The sequence below is a fragment of the Drosophila biarmipes genome, unplaced genomic scaffold (genome assembly GCF_025231255.1).
Source record: "Drosophila biarmipes strain raj3 unplaced genomic scaffold, RU_DBia_V1.1 ptg000067l, whole genome shotgun sequence".
In the NCBI taxonomy this organism is placed as follows: domain Eukaryota; kingdom Metazoa; phylum Arthropoda; class Insecta; order Diptera; family Drosophilidae; genus Drosophila; species Drosophila biarmipes.
This window is the reverse complement of record NW_026114560.1, coordinates 22,501-39,649: the sequence shown is the minus strand read 5'-3', so window position 1 is coordinate 39,649 and position 17,149 is coordinate 22,501. Positions and strand designations below refer to the sequence as shown.

Genomic DNA, 17,149 nt, shown 5'->3' with positions numbered 1-17,149 from the left:
GAAATTCAAGTAAAGAGATTCAAGAAATTCATTCAACTTAGAGCGCACATATAATTAAAACTATTCCTGAGGTTTAGAAACCAAATTAAATAAAGAGGACATATAAACGTATGTGGTATTTTGATGGTAGTAAAAATGTATCGCGATATTATTAGTGACGCGACCAATTTTTATACTCTTTGCTCCATGTGCAAATATATCTAGTGTTTAGATAGTCAATTAAAAATGACAATTTTAACTAAAAGACTTAAAAAAGTGTTTGTCAAACTTATAATTTTGTCAATACTATATAAAACGCCAATCATATCCTTATAAAAGTAAATACGGTATATGGTTATAAATACAAAACCATATATAAATAAAAAAATGAAATCGTATGTATATGGCTTATAGGTATAATACCTATAAGGCATAATAATGTATAATATTAGCAAATATACATATAAAAGTGCATAAATTGTATAGATATGGCATAAAGAAGGCATTTATGAGAATAGCTAGTAGAATTTGCCCATACACTACTAGCGAAATGAGATATTTATACCTAGTGAGGGCGGCACTAGTACTATAAATTGTGGCAAAATAAATCTTATGCAAATGCATAGGATTTTGTCAATACCGTACAAAAAACTAAGTAAAACGTATGGATATTGAAAAATAAATGGATTATATTCATAAAATACGAATATTTCTTGCATTCTCTTGTTATACGAGAGAATATCATACGGAGCGGGCAGCCCCTAGTATAGTAAGCAGTCGAATGGGAGACAGCGTGTCCAAAAACACCTATAGGGAGGTGGTCGTTGGCGGACCTCTCCTCGTATTGGTCAAACTTATGATTTTGTCAATACTATATAAAACGCCAATCATATCCATATAAAAGTGAATACAGTATATGGATATGAATAAAAAACCATACATAAATAAAAAAAAATATGTATAAAAAATTATACATATATTTATATTAAGCAATCGTATGGATGTGGCTTATAGGTATAATACCTATAAGGCATAATAATGTATAATATAGCAAATATACATATAAAAGTGCATGAATTGTATAGATATGGCATATAAGTGACATATTTATGAGAATAGCTAGTAGAATTTGCCCATACACTACTAGCGAAATGAGATATTTATACCTAGTGAGGGCGGCACTAGTACTATAAATTGTGGCAAAATAAATCTTATGCAAATGCATAGGATTTTGTCAATACCGTACAAAAAACTAAGTAAAACGTATGGATATTGAAAAATAAATGGATTATATTCATAAAATACGAATATTTCTTGCATTCTCTTGTTATATGAGAGAATATCATACGGAGCGGGTAGCCCCTAGTATAGTAAGCAGTCGAATGGGAGACAGCGTGTCCAAAAACACCTATAGGGAGGTGGTCGTTGGCGGACCTCTCCTCGTATTGGTCAAACTTATGATTTTGTCAATACTATATAAAACGCCAATCATATCCATATAAAAGTGAATACAGTATATGGATATGAATAAAAAACCATACATAAATAAAAAAAAATATGTATAAAAAATTATACATATATTTATATTAAGCAATCGTATGGATGTGGCTTATAGGTATAATACCTATAAGGCATAATAATGTATAATATAGCAAATATACATATAAAAGTGCATGAATTGTATAGATATGGCATATAAGTGACATATTTATGAGAATAGCTAGTAGAATTTGCCCATACACTACTAGCGAAATGAGATATTTATACCTAGTGAGGGCGGCACTAGTACTATAAATTGTGGCAAAATAAATCTTATGCAAATGCATAGGATTTTGTCAATACCGTACAAAAAACTAAGTAAAACGTATGGATATTGAAAAATAAATGGATTATATTCATAAAATACGAATATTTCTTGCATTCTCTTGTTATATGAGAGAATATCATACGGAGCGGGTAGCCCCTAGTATAGTAAGCAGTCGAATGGGAGACAGCGTGTCCAAAAACACCTATAGGGAGGTGGTCGTTGGCGGACCTCTCCTCGTATTGGTCAAACTTATGATTTTGTCAATACTATATAAAACGCCAATCATATCCATATAAAATTGAATACAGTATATGGATATGAATAAAAAACCATACAAAAATAAAAAAAAAATATGTATAAAAAATTATACATATATTTATATTAAGCAATCGTATGGATGTGGCTTATAGGTATAATACCTATAAGGCATAATAATGTATAATATAGCAAATATACATATAAAAGTGCATGAATTGTATAGATATGGCATATAAGTGACATATTTATGAGAATAGCTAGTAGAATTTCCCCATACACTACTAGCGAAATGAGATATTTATACCTAGTGAGGGCGGCACTAGTACTATAAATTGTGGCAAAATAAATCTTATGCAAATGCATAGGATTTTGTCAATACCGTACAAAAAACTAAGTAAAACGTATGGATATTGAAAAATAAATGGATTATATTCATAAAATACGAATATTTCTTGCATTCTCTTGTTATATGAGAGAATATCATACGGAGCGGGTAGCCCCTAGTATAGTAAGCAGTCGAATGGGAGACAGCGTGTCCAAAAACACCTATAGGGAGGTGGTCGTTGGCGGACCTCTCCTCGTATTGGTCAAACTTATGATTTTGTCAATACTATATAAAACGCCAATCATATCCATATAAAAGTGAATACAGTATATGGATATGAATAAAAAACCATACATAAATAAAAAAAAAATATGTATAAAAAATTATACATATATTTATATTAAGCAATCGTATGGATGTGGCTTATAGGTATAATACCTATAAGGCATAATAATGTATAATATAGCAAATATACATATAAAAGTGCATGAATTGTATAGATATGGCATATAAGTGACATATTTATGAGAATAGCTAGTAGAATTTGCCCATACACTACTAGCGAAATGAGATATTTATACCTAGTGAGGGCGGCACTAGTACTATAAATTGTGGCAAAATAAATCTTATGCAAATGCATAGGATTTTGTCAATACCATACATAAACCGTATGGATATTGAGAAGTTAATAGATTACATCTATAATATGAGAAGTATTTTAGTATTCTTATTAAATAAGAGAATACTATAAGGGTGAGTGGCAAAGAGAATTGAATATACCCGAATGGGAGACAGCGTGTCCAAAAACTACTATAGGTGGTGTGGCAAATATGAGGAAGGCAATATATCCATATAATGAAAATAAAAGTGCGTTTTCTTATTATATAAGAGAACACTATATGGGTGAGTGGCAAAGTAAATTGAATATACCCGAATGGGAGACAGCGTGTCCAAAAACTACTATAGGTGGTGTGGCAAATATGAGGAAGGCAATATATCCATATAATGAAAATAAAAGTGCGTTTTCTTATTATATAAGAGAACACTATATGGGTGAGTGGCAAAGTAAATTGAATATACCCGAATGGGAGACAGCGTGTCCAAAAACTACTATAGGTGGTGTGGCAAATATGAGGAAGGCAATATATCCATATAATGAATATAAAAGTGCGTTGTCTTATTATATAAGAGAACACTATATGGGTGAGTGGCAAAGTAAATTGAATATACCCGAATGGGAGACAGCGTGTCCAAAAACTACTATAGGATGGTCAATGGGCCGGCCGTCTGCTATTGACATATGTCAGTAGAGAAGATATTATCCGTCAAATTTGTTTCTTTATTCATTTATTTGAATACGAGACTTGGCTCCGCGGTTAATATTTTAAGCCCAAAGATAATAACGTTGAAACAAAGGCCAAGTTTCTATTGTACATAGAATAACAAATTGTTTCCGAATTTTATCGTTAATTTTAGGAGGTAGGCTAACATGATTTATATTATATGTGTATTATTAAATAATAATAGTACATAAAAGTCTACCAAAGAAATATAAAAATGTAATTATGAATACATTTTCAATATTAATATCAACTTATATTGTTGATAATAAAAAATAGCTATTAAGAGAGTTATTTAAGAAATTATATAATATATAATAAAGAGTATATATATAAATAATATATAAGTATATATTATTTAAGAAATAAATATAGTAGTAATAATTATATATATACACTCGGTTCTATTTTATATATTACCAGAGACTTATATGGATATATATAGATAAATTTTAAATTTATCGTCAAAATACAAATGATTAACTCAATATCTTATATTGGTTAAACAAAAATTGTACATGTGTGGATACAATATATTATGTATGTCGAACAAAAATGATATTTTAGAATGAAATGTGCATATATAAAGAAAATATATGAAAAATAAATATTGTGTTTATAAAGAATATGATTCTTTTTGACATCAATAAAAACTTGTTATTATTAGTGGCGAAACAAGTATAAATTGGAAAACAAACGTATACGAATGCTATATAAAAATGGCCGTATTCGATAGAAATAAAATCTATAACAACATATATATTGCTAATTTCTATTCAAAAAATATGAATGAAATATGAATAAAAACATTATTCTGGTTGATCCTGCCAGTAGTTATATGCTTGTCTCAAAGATTAAGCCATGCATGTCTAAGTACACACGAATTAAAAGTGAAACCGCAAAAGGCTCATTATATCAGTTATGGTTCCTTAGATCGTTAACAGTTACTTGGATAACTGTGGTAATTCTAGAGCTAATACATGCAATTAAAACATGAACCTTATGGAACATGTGCTTTTATTAGGCTAAAACCAAGCGATCGCAAGATCGTTATATTGGTTGAACTCTAGATAACATGCAGATCGTATGGTCTTGTACCGACGACAGATCTTTCAAATGTCTGCCCTATCAACTTTTGATGGTAGTATCTAGGACTACCATGGTTGCAACGGGTAACGGGGAATCAGGGTTCGATTCCGGAGAGGGAGCCTGAGAAACGGCTACCACATCTAAGGAAGGCAGCAGGCGCGTAAATTACCCACTCCCAGCTCGGGGAGGTAGTGACGAAAAATAACAATACAGGACTCATATCCGAGGCCCTGTAATTGGAATGAGTACACTTTAAATCCTTTAACAAGGACCAATTGGAGGGCAAGTCTGGTGCCAGCAGCCGCGGTAATTCCAGCTCCAATAGCGTATATTAAAGTTGTTGCGGTTAAAACGTTCGTAGTTGAACTTGTGCTTCATACGGGTAGTACAACTTACAATTGTGGTTAGTACTATACCTTTATGTATGTAAGCGTATTACCGGTGGAGTTCTTACATGTGCTTAGATACTTGTATTTTTTCATATGTTCCTCCTATTTAAAAACCTGCATTAGTGCTCTTAAACGAGTGTTATTGTGGGCCGGTACAATTACTTTGAACAAATTAGAGTGCTTAAAGCAGGCTTCAAATGCCTGAATATTCTGTGCATGGGATAATGAAATAAGACCTCTGTTCTGCTTTCATTGGTTTTCAGATCAAGAGGTAATGATTAATAGAAGCAGTTTGGGGGCATTAGTATTACGACGCGAGAGGTGAAATTCTTGGACCGTCGTAAGACTAACTTAAGCGAAAGCATTTGCCAAAGATGTTTTCATTAATCAAGAACGAAAGTTAGAGGTTCGAAGGCGATCAGATACCGCCCTAGTTCTAACCATAAACGATGCCAGCTAGCAATTGGGTGTAGCTACTTTTATGGCTCTCTCAGTCGCTTCCCGGGAAACCAAAGCTTTTGGGCTCCGGGGGAAGTATGGTTGCAAAGCTGAAACTTAAAGGAATTGACGGAAGGGCACCACCAGGAGTGGAGCCTGCGGCTTAATTTGACTCAACACGGGAAAACTTACCAGGTCCGAACATAAGTGTGTAAGACAGATTGATAGCTCTTTCTCGAATCTATGGGTGGTGGTGCATGGCCGTTCTTAGTTCGTGGAGTGATTTGTCTGGTTAATTCCGATAACGAACGAGACTCAAATATATTAAATAGATATCTTCAGGATTATGGTGTTGAAGCTTATATAGCCTTCATTCATGGTGGCAGTAAAATGTTTATTGTGTTTGAATGTGTTTATATAAGTGGAGCCGTACCTGTTGGTTTGTCCCATTATAAGGACACTAGCTTCTTAAATGGACAAATTGCGTCTAGCAATAATGAGATTGAGCAATAACAGGTCTGTGATGCCCTTAGATGTCCTGGGCTGCACGCGCGCTACAATGAAAGTATCAACGTGTATTTCCTAGACCGAGAGGTCCGGGTAAACCGCTGAACCACTTTCATGCTTGGGATTGTGAACTGAAACTGTTCACATGAACTTGGAATTCCCAGTAAGTGTGAGTCATTAACTCGCATTGATTACGTCCCTGCCCTTTGTACACACCGCCCGTCGCTACTACCGATTGAATTATTTAGTGAGGTCTCCGGACGTGATCACTGTGACGCCTTGCGTGTTACGGTTGTTTCGCAAAAGTTGACCGAACTTGATTATTTAGAGGAAGTAAAAGTCGTAACAAGGTTTCCGTAGGTGAACCTGCGGAAGGATCATTAATGTTTTAATATCCTTACCGTTAATAAAATATTTGTTTATATTATAATAAATACATTATAGTATTACAAATAAAATATGAATTGCCAAAATGTATATGAGATCTATTATAGATCAAATGAAATTTCGAACAAGCAAATCGAAATAATGCAAATATTAAAATTATATATTGTATTTAATACATATGAGAGAAATTAATAAGCAGCCAAAGCAAACAAATAAAAATTCGAACAAGCAAATCGAATTATTAAAATAATAATATTAAATTATTATTGTATATCCTTACCGTTAATAAAATATTTGTTTATATTATAATAAATACATTATAATAATACAAATAAAATATGAATTGCCAAAATGTATATGAGATCTAATATAGATCAAATAAAATTTCGAACAAGCAAATCGAAATAATGCAAATATTAAAATTATATATTGTATTTAATACATATGAGAGAAATAATAAGCAGCCAAAGCAAACAAATAAAAATTCGAACAAGCAAATCGAATTATTAAAATAATAATATTAAATTATTATTGTATATCCTTACCGTTAATAAAATATTTGTTTATATTATAATAAATACATTATAGTAATACAAATAAAATATGAATTGCCAAAATGTATATGATCTAATATAGATCAAATGAAATTTCGAACAAGCAAATCGAAATAATGCAAATATTAAAATTATATATTGTATTTAATACATATGAGAGAAATAATAAGCAGCCAAAACAAACAAATAAAAATTCGAACAAGCAAATCGAATTATTAAAATAATAATATTAAATTATTATTGTATATAAACACAATTAAAATACTGTGTGTATATGGACCATAATATACACGCGTTGCGATATGTATTGTTCATCTCAGTTATGCGCATACATTGGATAATGCAACAACCTAAAATGTACAATGTTGTACCTGGTTTTATACAGGTTAATGTTTTATATAAATTTCAATTTATATCGCTAAAAAAGTATTAATATATATATATATATATTTATTTACAATAAATGCAATTTAAAAAGAAATACTTTGATATATATTGGTTATATAAAACTAAGACATTTCGCAGCATTCGTTTTAGGTATAAAAATAAATTTATTGAAGGAATTGATATATGCCAGTAAAATGGTGTATTTTTAATTTCTTTCAATAAAAACATATTTGACAAAATTAAGAAACCAATTTATAAAACTCTAAGCGGTGGATCACTCGGCTCATGGGTCGATGAAGAACGCAGCAAACTGTGCGTCATCGTGTGAACTGCAGGACACATGAACATCGACATTTTGAACGCATATCGCAGTCCATGCTGTTATGTACTTTAATTAATTTTATAGTGCTGCTTGGACTACATATGGTTGAGGGTTGTAAGACTATGCTAATTAAGTTGCTTATACAAATTTTATAATGAAATTTTATAAGCATATGGTATATTATTGGATAATAATAATTTAATTATTTTATTCATAATATTAAAAAATATATGAAAAACATTATCTCACATTAGTAAATAATTTGAATGTGAAAAACGAAGAGAAATATTTTCTTTTTCAATCAAATGATACTGAGAAATGTCTAGCATAAAAATTTATCTAGAATTGTCTCTTATTAATGATTAGAAAATAGAAAACCGTTGACAATATTATTGTTCTTCGTTGATTCGTTAAATCAAACAAATGCCATTTATATACAGATATTATTAATATAACGAATTTAATAAAATGTTTTATCATTATATATAAAGAATTAATTGCATATAAAAGTTATACACAACCTCAACTCATATGGGACTACCCCCTGAATTTAAGCATATTAATTAGGGGAGGAAAAGAAACTAACAAGGATTTTCTTAGTAGCGGCGAGCGAAAAGAAATCAGTTCAGCACTAAGTCACTTTGTCTATATGGCAAATGTGAGATGCAGTGTATGGAGCGTCAATATTCTAGTATGAGAAATTAACGATTTAAGTCCTTCTTAAATGAGGCCATTTACCCATAGAGGGTGCCAGGCCCGTATAACGTTAATGATTACTAGATGATGTTTCCAAAGAGTCGTGTTGCTTGATAGTGCAGCACTAAGTGGGTGGTAAACTCCATCTAAAACTAAATATAACCATGAGACCGATAGTAAACAAGTACCGTGAGGGAAAGTTGAAAAGAACTCTGAATAGAGAGTTAAACAGTACGTGAAACTGCTTAGAGGTTAAGCCCGATGAACCTGAATATCCGTTATGGAAAATTCATCATTAGAATTGTAATATTTAAACAATATTATGATAATAGTGTGCATTTTTTCCATATAAGGACATTGTAATCTATTAGCATACCAAATTTATCATAAAATATAACTTATAGTTTATTCAAATTAATTTGCTTGCATTTTAACACAGAATAAATGTTATTAATTTGATAAAGTGCTGATAGATTTATATGAATACAGTGCGTTAATTTTTCGGAATTATATAATGGCATAATTATCATTGATTTTTGTGTTTATTATATGCACTTGTAGGATTAACAATGCGAAAGATTCAGGATACCTTCGGGACCCGTCTTGAAACACGGACCAAGGAGTCTAACATATGTGCAAGTTATTGGGATATAAACCTAATAGCGTAATTAACTTGACTAATAATGGGATTAGTTTTTTAACTATTTATAGCTAATTAACACAATCCCGGGGCGTTCTATATAGTTATGTATAATGATATTTATATTATTTATGCCTCTAACTGGAACGTACCTTGAGCATATATGCTGTGACCCGAAAGATGGTGAACTATACTTGATCAGGTTGAAGTCAGGGGAAACCCTGATGGAAGACCGAAACAGTTCTGACGTGCAAATCGATTGTCAGAATTGAGTATAGGGGCGAAAGACCAATCGAACCATCTAGTAGCTGGTTCCTTCCGAAGTTTCCCTCAGGATAGCTGGTGCATTTTAATATTATATAAAATAATCTTATCTGGTAAAGCGAATGATTAGAGGCCTTAGGGTCGAAACGATCTTAACCTATTCTCAAACTTTAAATGGGTAAGAACCTTAACTTTCTTGATATGAAGTTCAAGGTTATGATATAATGTGCCCAGTGGGCCACTTTTGGTAAGCAGAACTGGCGCTGTGGGATGAACCAAACGTAATGTTACGGTGCCCAAATTAACAACTCATGCAGATACCATGAAAGGCGTTGGTTGCTTAAAACAGCAGGACGGTGATCATGGAAGTCGAAATCCGCTAAGGAGTGTGTAACAACTCACCTGCCGAAGCAACTAGCCCTTAAAATGGATGGCGCTTAAGTTGTATACCTATACATTACCGCTAAAGTAGATGATTTATATTACTTGTAATATAAATTTTGAAACTTTAGTGAGTAGGAAGGTACAATGGTATGCGTAGAAGTGTTTGGCGTAAGCCTGCATGGAGCTGCCATTGGTACAGATCTTGGTGGTAGTAGCAAATAATCGAATGAGACCTTGGAGGACTGAAGTGGAGAAGGGTTTCGTGTGAACAGTGGTTGATCACGAGTTAGTCGGTCCTAAGTTCAAGGCGAAAGCCGAAAATTTTCAAGTAAAATACAAATGCCAAACAAATATATATATTATATAAAATCTAGCTAAATTAATATACTTGAATAATTTTGAACGAAAGGGAATACGGTTCCAATTCCGTAACCTGTTGAGTATCCGTTTGTTATTAAATATGGGCCTCGTGCTCATCCTGGCAACAGGAACGACCATAAAGAAGCCGTCGAGAGATATCGGAAGAGTTTTCTTTTCTGTTTTATAGCCGTACTACCATGGAAGTCTTTCGCAGAGAGATATGGTAGATGGGCTAGAAGAGCATGACATATACTGTTGTGTCGATATTTTCTCCTCGGACCTTGAAAATTTATGGTGGGGACACGCAAACTTCTCAACAGGCCGTACCAATATCCGCAGCTGGTCTCCAAGGTGAAGAGTCTCTAGTCGATAGAATAATGTAGGTAAGGGAAGTCGGCAAATTAGATCCGTAACTTCGGGATAAGGATTGGCTCTGAAGATTGAGATAGTCGGGCTTGATTGGGAAACAATAACATGGTTTATGTGCTCGTTCTGGGTAAATAGAGTTTCTAGCATTTATGTTAGTTACTTGTTCCCCGGATAGTTTAGTTACGTAGCCAATTGTGGAACTTTCTTGCTAAAATTTTTAAGAATACTAATTGGGTTAAACCAATTAGTTCTTATTAATTATAACGATTATCAATTAACAATCAATTCAGAACTGGCACGGACTTGGGGAATCCGACTGTCTAATTAAAACAAAGCATTGTGATGGCCCTAGCGGGTGTTGACACAATGTGATTTCTGCCCAGTGCTCTGAATGTCAAAGTGAAGAAATTCAAGTAAGCGCGGGTCAACGGCGGGAGTAACTATGACTCTCTTAAGGTAGCCAAATGCCTCGTCATCTAATTAGTGACGCGCATGAATGGATTAACGAGATTCCTACTGTCCCTATCTACTATCTAGCGAAACCACAGCCAAGGGAACGGGCTTGGAATAATTAGCGGGGAAAGAAGACCCTTTTGAGCTTGACTCTAATCTGGCAGTGTAAGGAGACATAAGAGGTGTAGAATAAGTGGGAGATATTAGACCTCGGTTTGGTATCGCCAATGAAATACCACTACTCTTATTGTTTCCTTACTTACTTGATTAAATGGAACGTGTATCATTTCCTAGCCATTATACGGATATATTTATTATATCTTATGGTATTGGGTTTTGATGCAAGCTTCTTGATCAAAGTATCACGAGTTTGTTATATAATCGCAAACAAATTCTTTAATAAAACGGTGCATTTATGTATTTTTGATTTGAAAATTTGGTATAACTCCAATTACTCAGGTATGATCCAATTCAAGGACATTGCCAGGTAGGGAGTTTGACTGGGGCGGTACATCTCTCAAATAATAACGGAGGTGTCCCAAGGCCAGCTCAGTGCGGACAGAAACCACACATAGAGCAAAAGGGCAAATGCTGACTTGATCTCGGTGTTCAGTACACACAGGGACAGCAAAAGCTCGGCCTATCGATCCTTTTGGTTTAAAGAGTTTTTAACAAGAGGTGTCAGAAAAGTTACCATAGGGATAACTGGCTTGTGGCGGCCAAGCGTTCATAGCGACGTCGCTTTTTGATCCTTCGATGTCGGCTCTTCCTATCATTGTGAAGCAAAATTCACCAAGCGTTGGATTGTTCACCCATGCAAGGGAACGTGAGCTGGGTTTAGACCGTCGTGAGACAGGTTAGTTTTACCCTACTAATGACAAAACGTTGTTGCGACAGCATTCCTGCGTAGTACGAGAGGAACCGCAGGTACGGACCAATGGCACAATACTTGTTCGAGCGAACAGTGGTATGACGCTACGTCCGTTGGATTATGCCTGAACGCCTCTAAGGTCGTATCCGTGCTGGACTGCAATGATAAATAAGGGGCAATTTGCATTGTATGGCTTCTAAACCATTTAAAGTTTATAATTTACTTTTTAAACGACAATGGATGTGATGCCAATGTAATTTGTAACATAGTAAATTGGGAGGATCTTTGATCACCTGATGCCGCGCTAGTTACATATAAAAGCATTATTTAATACAATGACAAAGCCTAGAATCAATTGTAAACGACTTTTGTAACAGGCAAGGTGTTGTAAGTGGTTGAGCAGCTGCCATACTGCGATCCACTGAAGCTTATCCTTTGCTTGATGATTCGATAATAAAATTGCATAATTTATTTGTTGTGTTGAACTTCTTATATAAAGTTCAACCAACAATCTATTTGTATGCATTGATTGTTTGCTTGGCTTTGTGGCGAATTTTTAATCCTTTATATATTACATTCCTAAGGTCTAGATTTTCAAGTAAGAGACCAATTTGATTAACATATCAATATAAGTACAACTCGACCATCTAATAATAACAATATGAATCGTCATCTTATTAGTGACGCGAAGATTGGCAAACATATAATATAAAAATATTCCTAAGGTCTAGATTTTCAAGTAAGAGACCAATTTGATTAACATATCAATATAAGTACAACTCGACCATCTAATAATAACAATATGAATCGTCATCTTATTAGTGACGCGAAGATTGGCAAACATATAATATAAAAATATTCCTAAGGTCTAGATTTTCAAGTAAGAGACCAATTTGATTAACATATCAATATAAGTACAACTCGACCATCTAATAATAACAATATGAATCGTCATCTTATTAGTGACGCGAAGATTGGCAAACATATAATATAAAAATATTCCTAAGGTCCAGATTTTCAAGTAAGAGACCAATTTGATTAACATATCAATATAAGTACAACTCGACCATCTAATAATAATATGAATCGTCATCTTATTAGTGACGCGAAGATTGGCAAACATATAATATAAAAATATTCCTAAGGTCTAGATTTTCAAGTAAGAGACCAATTTGATTAACATATCAATATAAGTACAACTCGACCATCTAATAATAATATGAATCGTCATCTTATTAGTGACGCGAAGATTGGCAAACATATAATATAAAAATATTCCTAAGGTCTAGATTTTCAAGTAAGAGACCAATTTGATTAACATATCAATATAAGTACAACTCGACCATCTAATAATAACAATATGAATCGTCATCTTTTTAGTGACGCGAAGATTGGCAAACATATAATATAAAAATATTCCTAAGGTCTAGAATCTTAAGCAATAGACCAATTCAACTAAGAGTTGACATATAAAAATATGTTCCTTTTAATGTTAGCAAAATTTTATCGTCACATACTGTTAGTGACGCGAACGTTTTTTTCTCCATGTTTATATGAATGTTTATTCAAAGGTAGAAAGGCAGGATCGTTATTTTATAAGTGAAGCGATAAAAAAATATTATGCAATAGGACATCTATTTATAAATATTTTTAAGTCTTAGAAATTCAAGTAAAGAGATTCAAGAAATTCATTCAACTTAGAGCGCACATATAATTAAAACTATTCCTGAGGTTTAGAAACCAAATTAAATAAAGAGGACATATAAACGTATGTGGTATTTTGATGGTAGTAAAAATGTATCGCGATATTATTAGTGACGCGACCAATTTTTATACTCTTTGCTCCATGTGCAAATATATCTAGTGTTTAGATAGTCAATTAAAAATGACAATTTTAACTAAAAGACTTAAAAAAGTGTTTGTCAAACTTATAATTTTGTCAATACTATATAAAACGCCAATCATATCCTTATAAAAGTAAATACGGTATATGGTTATAAATACAAAACCATATATAAATAAAAAAATGAAATCGTATGTATATGGCTTATAGGTATAATACCTATAAGGCATAATAATGTATAATATTAGCAAATATACATATAAAAGTGCATAAATTGTATAGATATGGCATAAAGAAGGCATTTATGAGAATAGCTAGTAGAATTTGCCCATACACTACTAGCGAAATGAGATATTTATACCTAGTGAGGGCGGCACTAGTACTATAAATTGTGGCAAAATAAATCTTATGCAAATGCATAGGATTTTGTCAATACCGTACAAAAAACTAAGTAAAACGTATGGATATTGAAAAATAAATGGATTATATTCATAAAATACGAATATTTCTTGCATTCTCTTGTTATACGAGAGAATATCATACGGAGCGGGCAGCCCCTAGTATAGTAAGCAGTCGAATGGGAGACAGCGTGTCCAAAAACACCTATAGGGAGGTGGTCGTTGGCGGACCTCTCCTCGTATTGGTCAAACTTATGATTTTGTCAATACTATATAAAACGCCAATCATATCCATATAAAAGTGAATACAGTATATGGATATGAATAAAAAACCATACATAAATAAAAAAAAATATGTATAAAAAATTATACATATATTTATATTAAGCAATCGTATGGATGTGGCTTATAGGTATAATACCTATAAGGCATAATAATGTATAATATAGCAAATATACATATAAAAGTGCATGAATTGTATAGATATGGCATATAAGTGACATATTTATGAGAATAGCTAGTAGAATTTGCCCATACACTACTAGCGAAATGAGATATTTATACCTAGTGAGGGCGGCACTAGTACTATAAATTGTGGCAAAATAAATCTTATGCAAATGCATAGGATTTTGTCAATACCGTACAAAAAACTAAGTAAAACGTATGGATATTGAAAAATAAATGGATTATATTCATAAAATACGAATATTTCTTGCATTCTCTTGTTATATGAGAGAATATCATACGGAGCGGGTAGCCCCTAGTATAGTAAGCAGTCGAATGGGAGACAGCGTGTCCAAAAACACCTATAGGGAGGTGGTCGTTGGCGGACCTCTCCTCGTATTGGTCAAACTTATGATTTTGTCAATACTATATAAAACGCCAATCATATCCATATAAAAGTGAATACAGTATATGGATATGAATAAAAAACCATACATAAATAAAAAAAAATATGTATAAAAAATTATACATATATTTATATTAAGCAATCGTATGGATGTGGCTTATAGGTATAATACCTATAAGGCATAATAATGTATAATATAGCAAATATACATATAAAAGTGCATGAATTGTATAGATATGGCATATAAGTGACATATTTATGAGAATAGCTAGTAGAATTTGCCCATACACTACTAGCGAAATGAGATATTTATACCTAGTGAGGGCGGCACTAGTACTATAAATTGTGGCAAAATAAATCTTATGCAAATGCATAGGATTTTGTCAATACCGTACAAAAAACTAAGTAAAACGTATGGATATTGAAAAATAAATGGATTATATTCATAAAATACGAATATTTCTTGCATTCTCTTGTTATATGAGAGAATATCATACGGAGCGGGTAGCCCCTAGTATAGTAAGCAGTCGAATGGGAGACAGCGTGTCCAAAAACACCTATAGGGAGGTGGTCGTTGGCGGACCTCTCCTCGTATTGGTCAAACTTATGATTTTGTCAATACTATATAAAACGCCAATCATATCCATATAAAATTGAATACAGTATATGGATATGAATAAAAAACCATACAAAAATAAAAAAAAAATATGTATAAAAAATTATACATATATTTATATTAAGCAATCGTATGGATGTGGCTTATAGGTATAATACCTATAAGGCATAATAATGTATAATATAGCAAATATACATATAAAAGTGCATGAATTGTATAGATATGGCATATAAGTGACATATTTATGAGAATAGCTAGTAGAATTTCCCCATACACTACTAGCGAAATGAGATATTTATACCTAGTGAGGGCGGCACTAGTACTATAAATTGTGGCAAAATAAATCTTATGCAAATGCATAGGATTTTGTCAATACCGTACAAAAAACTAAGTAAAACGTATGGATATTGAAAAATAAATGGATTATATTCATAAAATACGAATATTTCTTGCATTCTCTTGTTATATGAGAGAATATCATACGGAGCGGGTAGCCCCTAGTATAGTAAGCAGTCGAATGGGAGACAGCGTGTCCAAAAACACCTATAGGGAGGTGGTCGTTGGCGGACCTCTCCTCGTATTGGTCAAACTTATGATTTTGTCAATACTATATAAAACGCCAATCATATCCATATAAAAGTGAATACAGTATATGGATATGAATAAAAAACCATACATAAATAAAAAAAAAATATGTATAAAAAATTATACATATATTTATATTAAGCAATCGTATGGATGTGGCTTATAGGTATAATACCTATAAGGCATAATAATGTATAATATAGCAAATATACATATAAAAGTGCATGAATTGTATAGATATGGCATATAAGTGACATATTTATGAGAATAGCTAGTAGAATTTGCCCATACACTACTAGCGAAATGAGATATTTATACCTAGTGAGGGCGGCACTAGTACTATAAATTGTGGCAAAATAAATCTTATGCAAATGCATAGGATTTTGTCAATACCATACATAAACCGTATGGATATTGAGAAGTTAATAGATTACATCTATAATATGAGAAGTATTTTAGTATTCTTATTAAATAAGAGAATACTATAAGGGTGAGTGGCAAAGAGAATTGAATATACCCGAATGGGAGACAGCGTGTCCAAAAACTACTATAGGTGGTGTGGCAAATATGAGGAAGGCAATATATCCATATAATGAAAATAAAAGTGCGTTTTCTTATTATATAAGAGAACACTATATGGGTGAGTGGCAAAGTAAATTGAATATACCCGAATGGGAGACAGCGTGTCCAAAAACTACTATAGGTGGTGTGGCAAATATGAGGAAGGCAATATATCCATATAATGAAAATAAAAGTGCGTTTTCTTATTATATAAGAGAACACTATATGGGTGAGTGGCAAAGTAAATTGAATATACCCGAATGGGAGACAGCGTGTCCAAAAACTACTATAGGTGGTGTGGCAAATATGAGGAAGGCAATATATCCATATAATGAATATAAAAGTGCGTTGTCTTATTATATAAGAGAACACTATATGGGTGAGTGGCAAAGTAAATTGAATATACCCGAATGGGAGACAGCGTGTCCAAAAACTACTATAGGATGGTCAATGGGCCGGCCGTCTGCTATTGACATA

The 17,149-nt window shown here is 32.7% G+C and overlaps 3 non-coding genes across 3 annotated transcripts; all 3 read left to right on the top strand.

The window, feature by feature from the left end:
• Positions 1-4,520: 4,520 nt before the first annotated feature.
• LOC127012399 (small subunit ribosomal RNA) lies at positions 4,521-6,515 on the top strand. Its single transcript, XR_007765893.1, has one exon. It is a non-coding gene; the product is annotated as a small subunit ribosomal RNA (ribosomal RNA).
• A 1,203-nt stretch (positions 6,516-7,718) lies between these two features.
• LOC127012406 (5.8S ribosomal RNA) lies at positions 7,719-7,897 on the top strand. The gene has a single exon (XR_007765900.1). It is a non-coding gene; the product is annotated as a 5.8S ribosomal RNA (ribosomal RNA).
• A 402-nt stretch (positions 7,898-8,299) lies between these two features.
• LOC127012401 (large subunit ribosomal RNA) lies at positions 8,300-12,270 on the top strand. The gene has a single exon (XR_007765895.1). It is a non-coding gene; the product is annotated as a large subunit ribosomal RNA (ribosomal RNA).
• Positions 12,271-17,149: the final 4,879 nt, after the last annotated feature.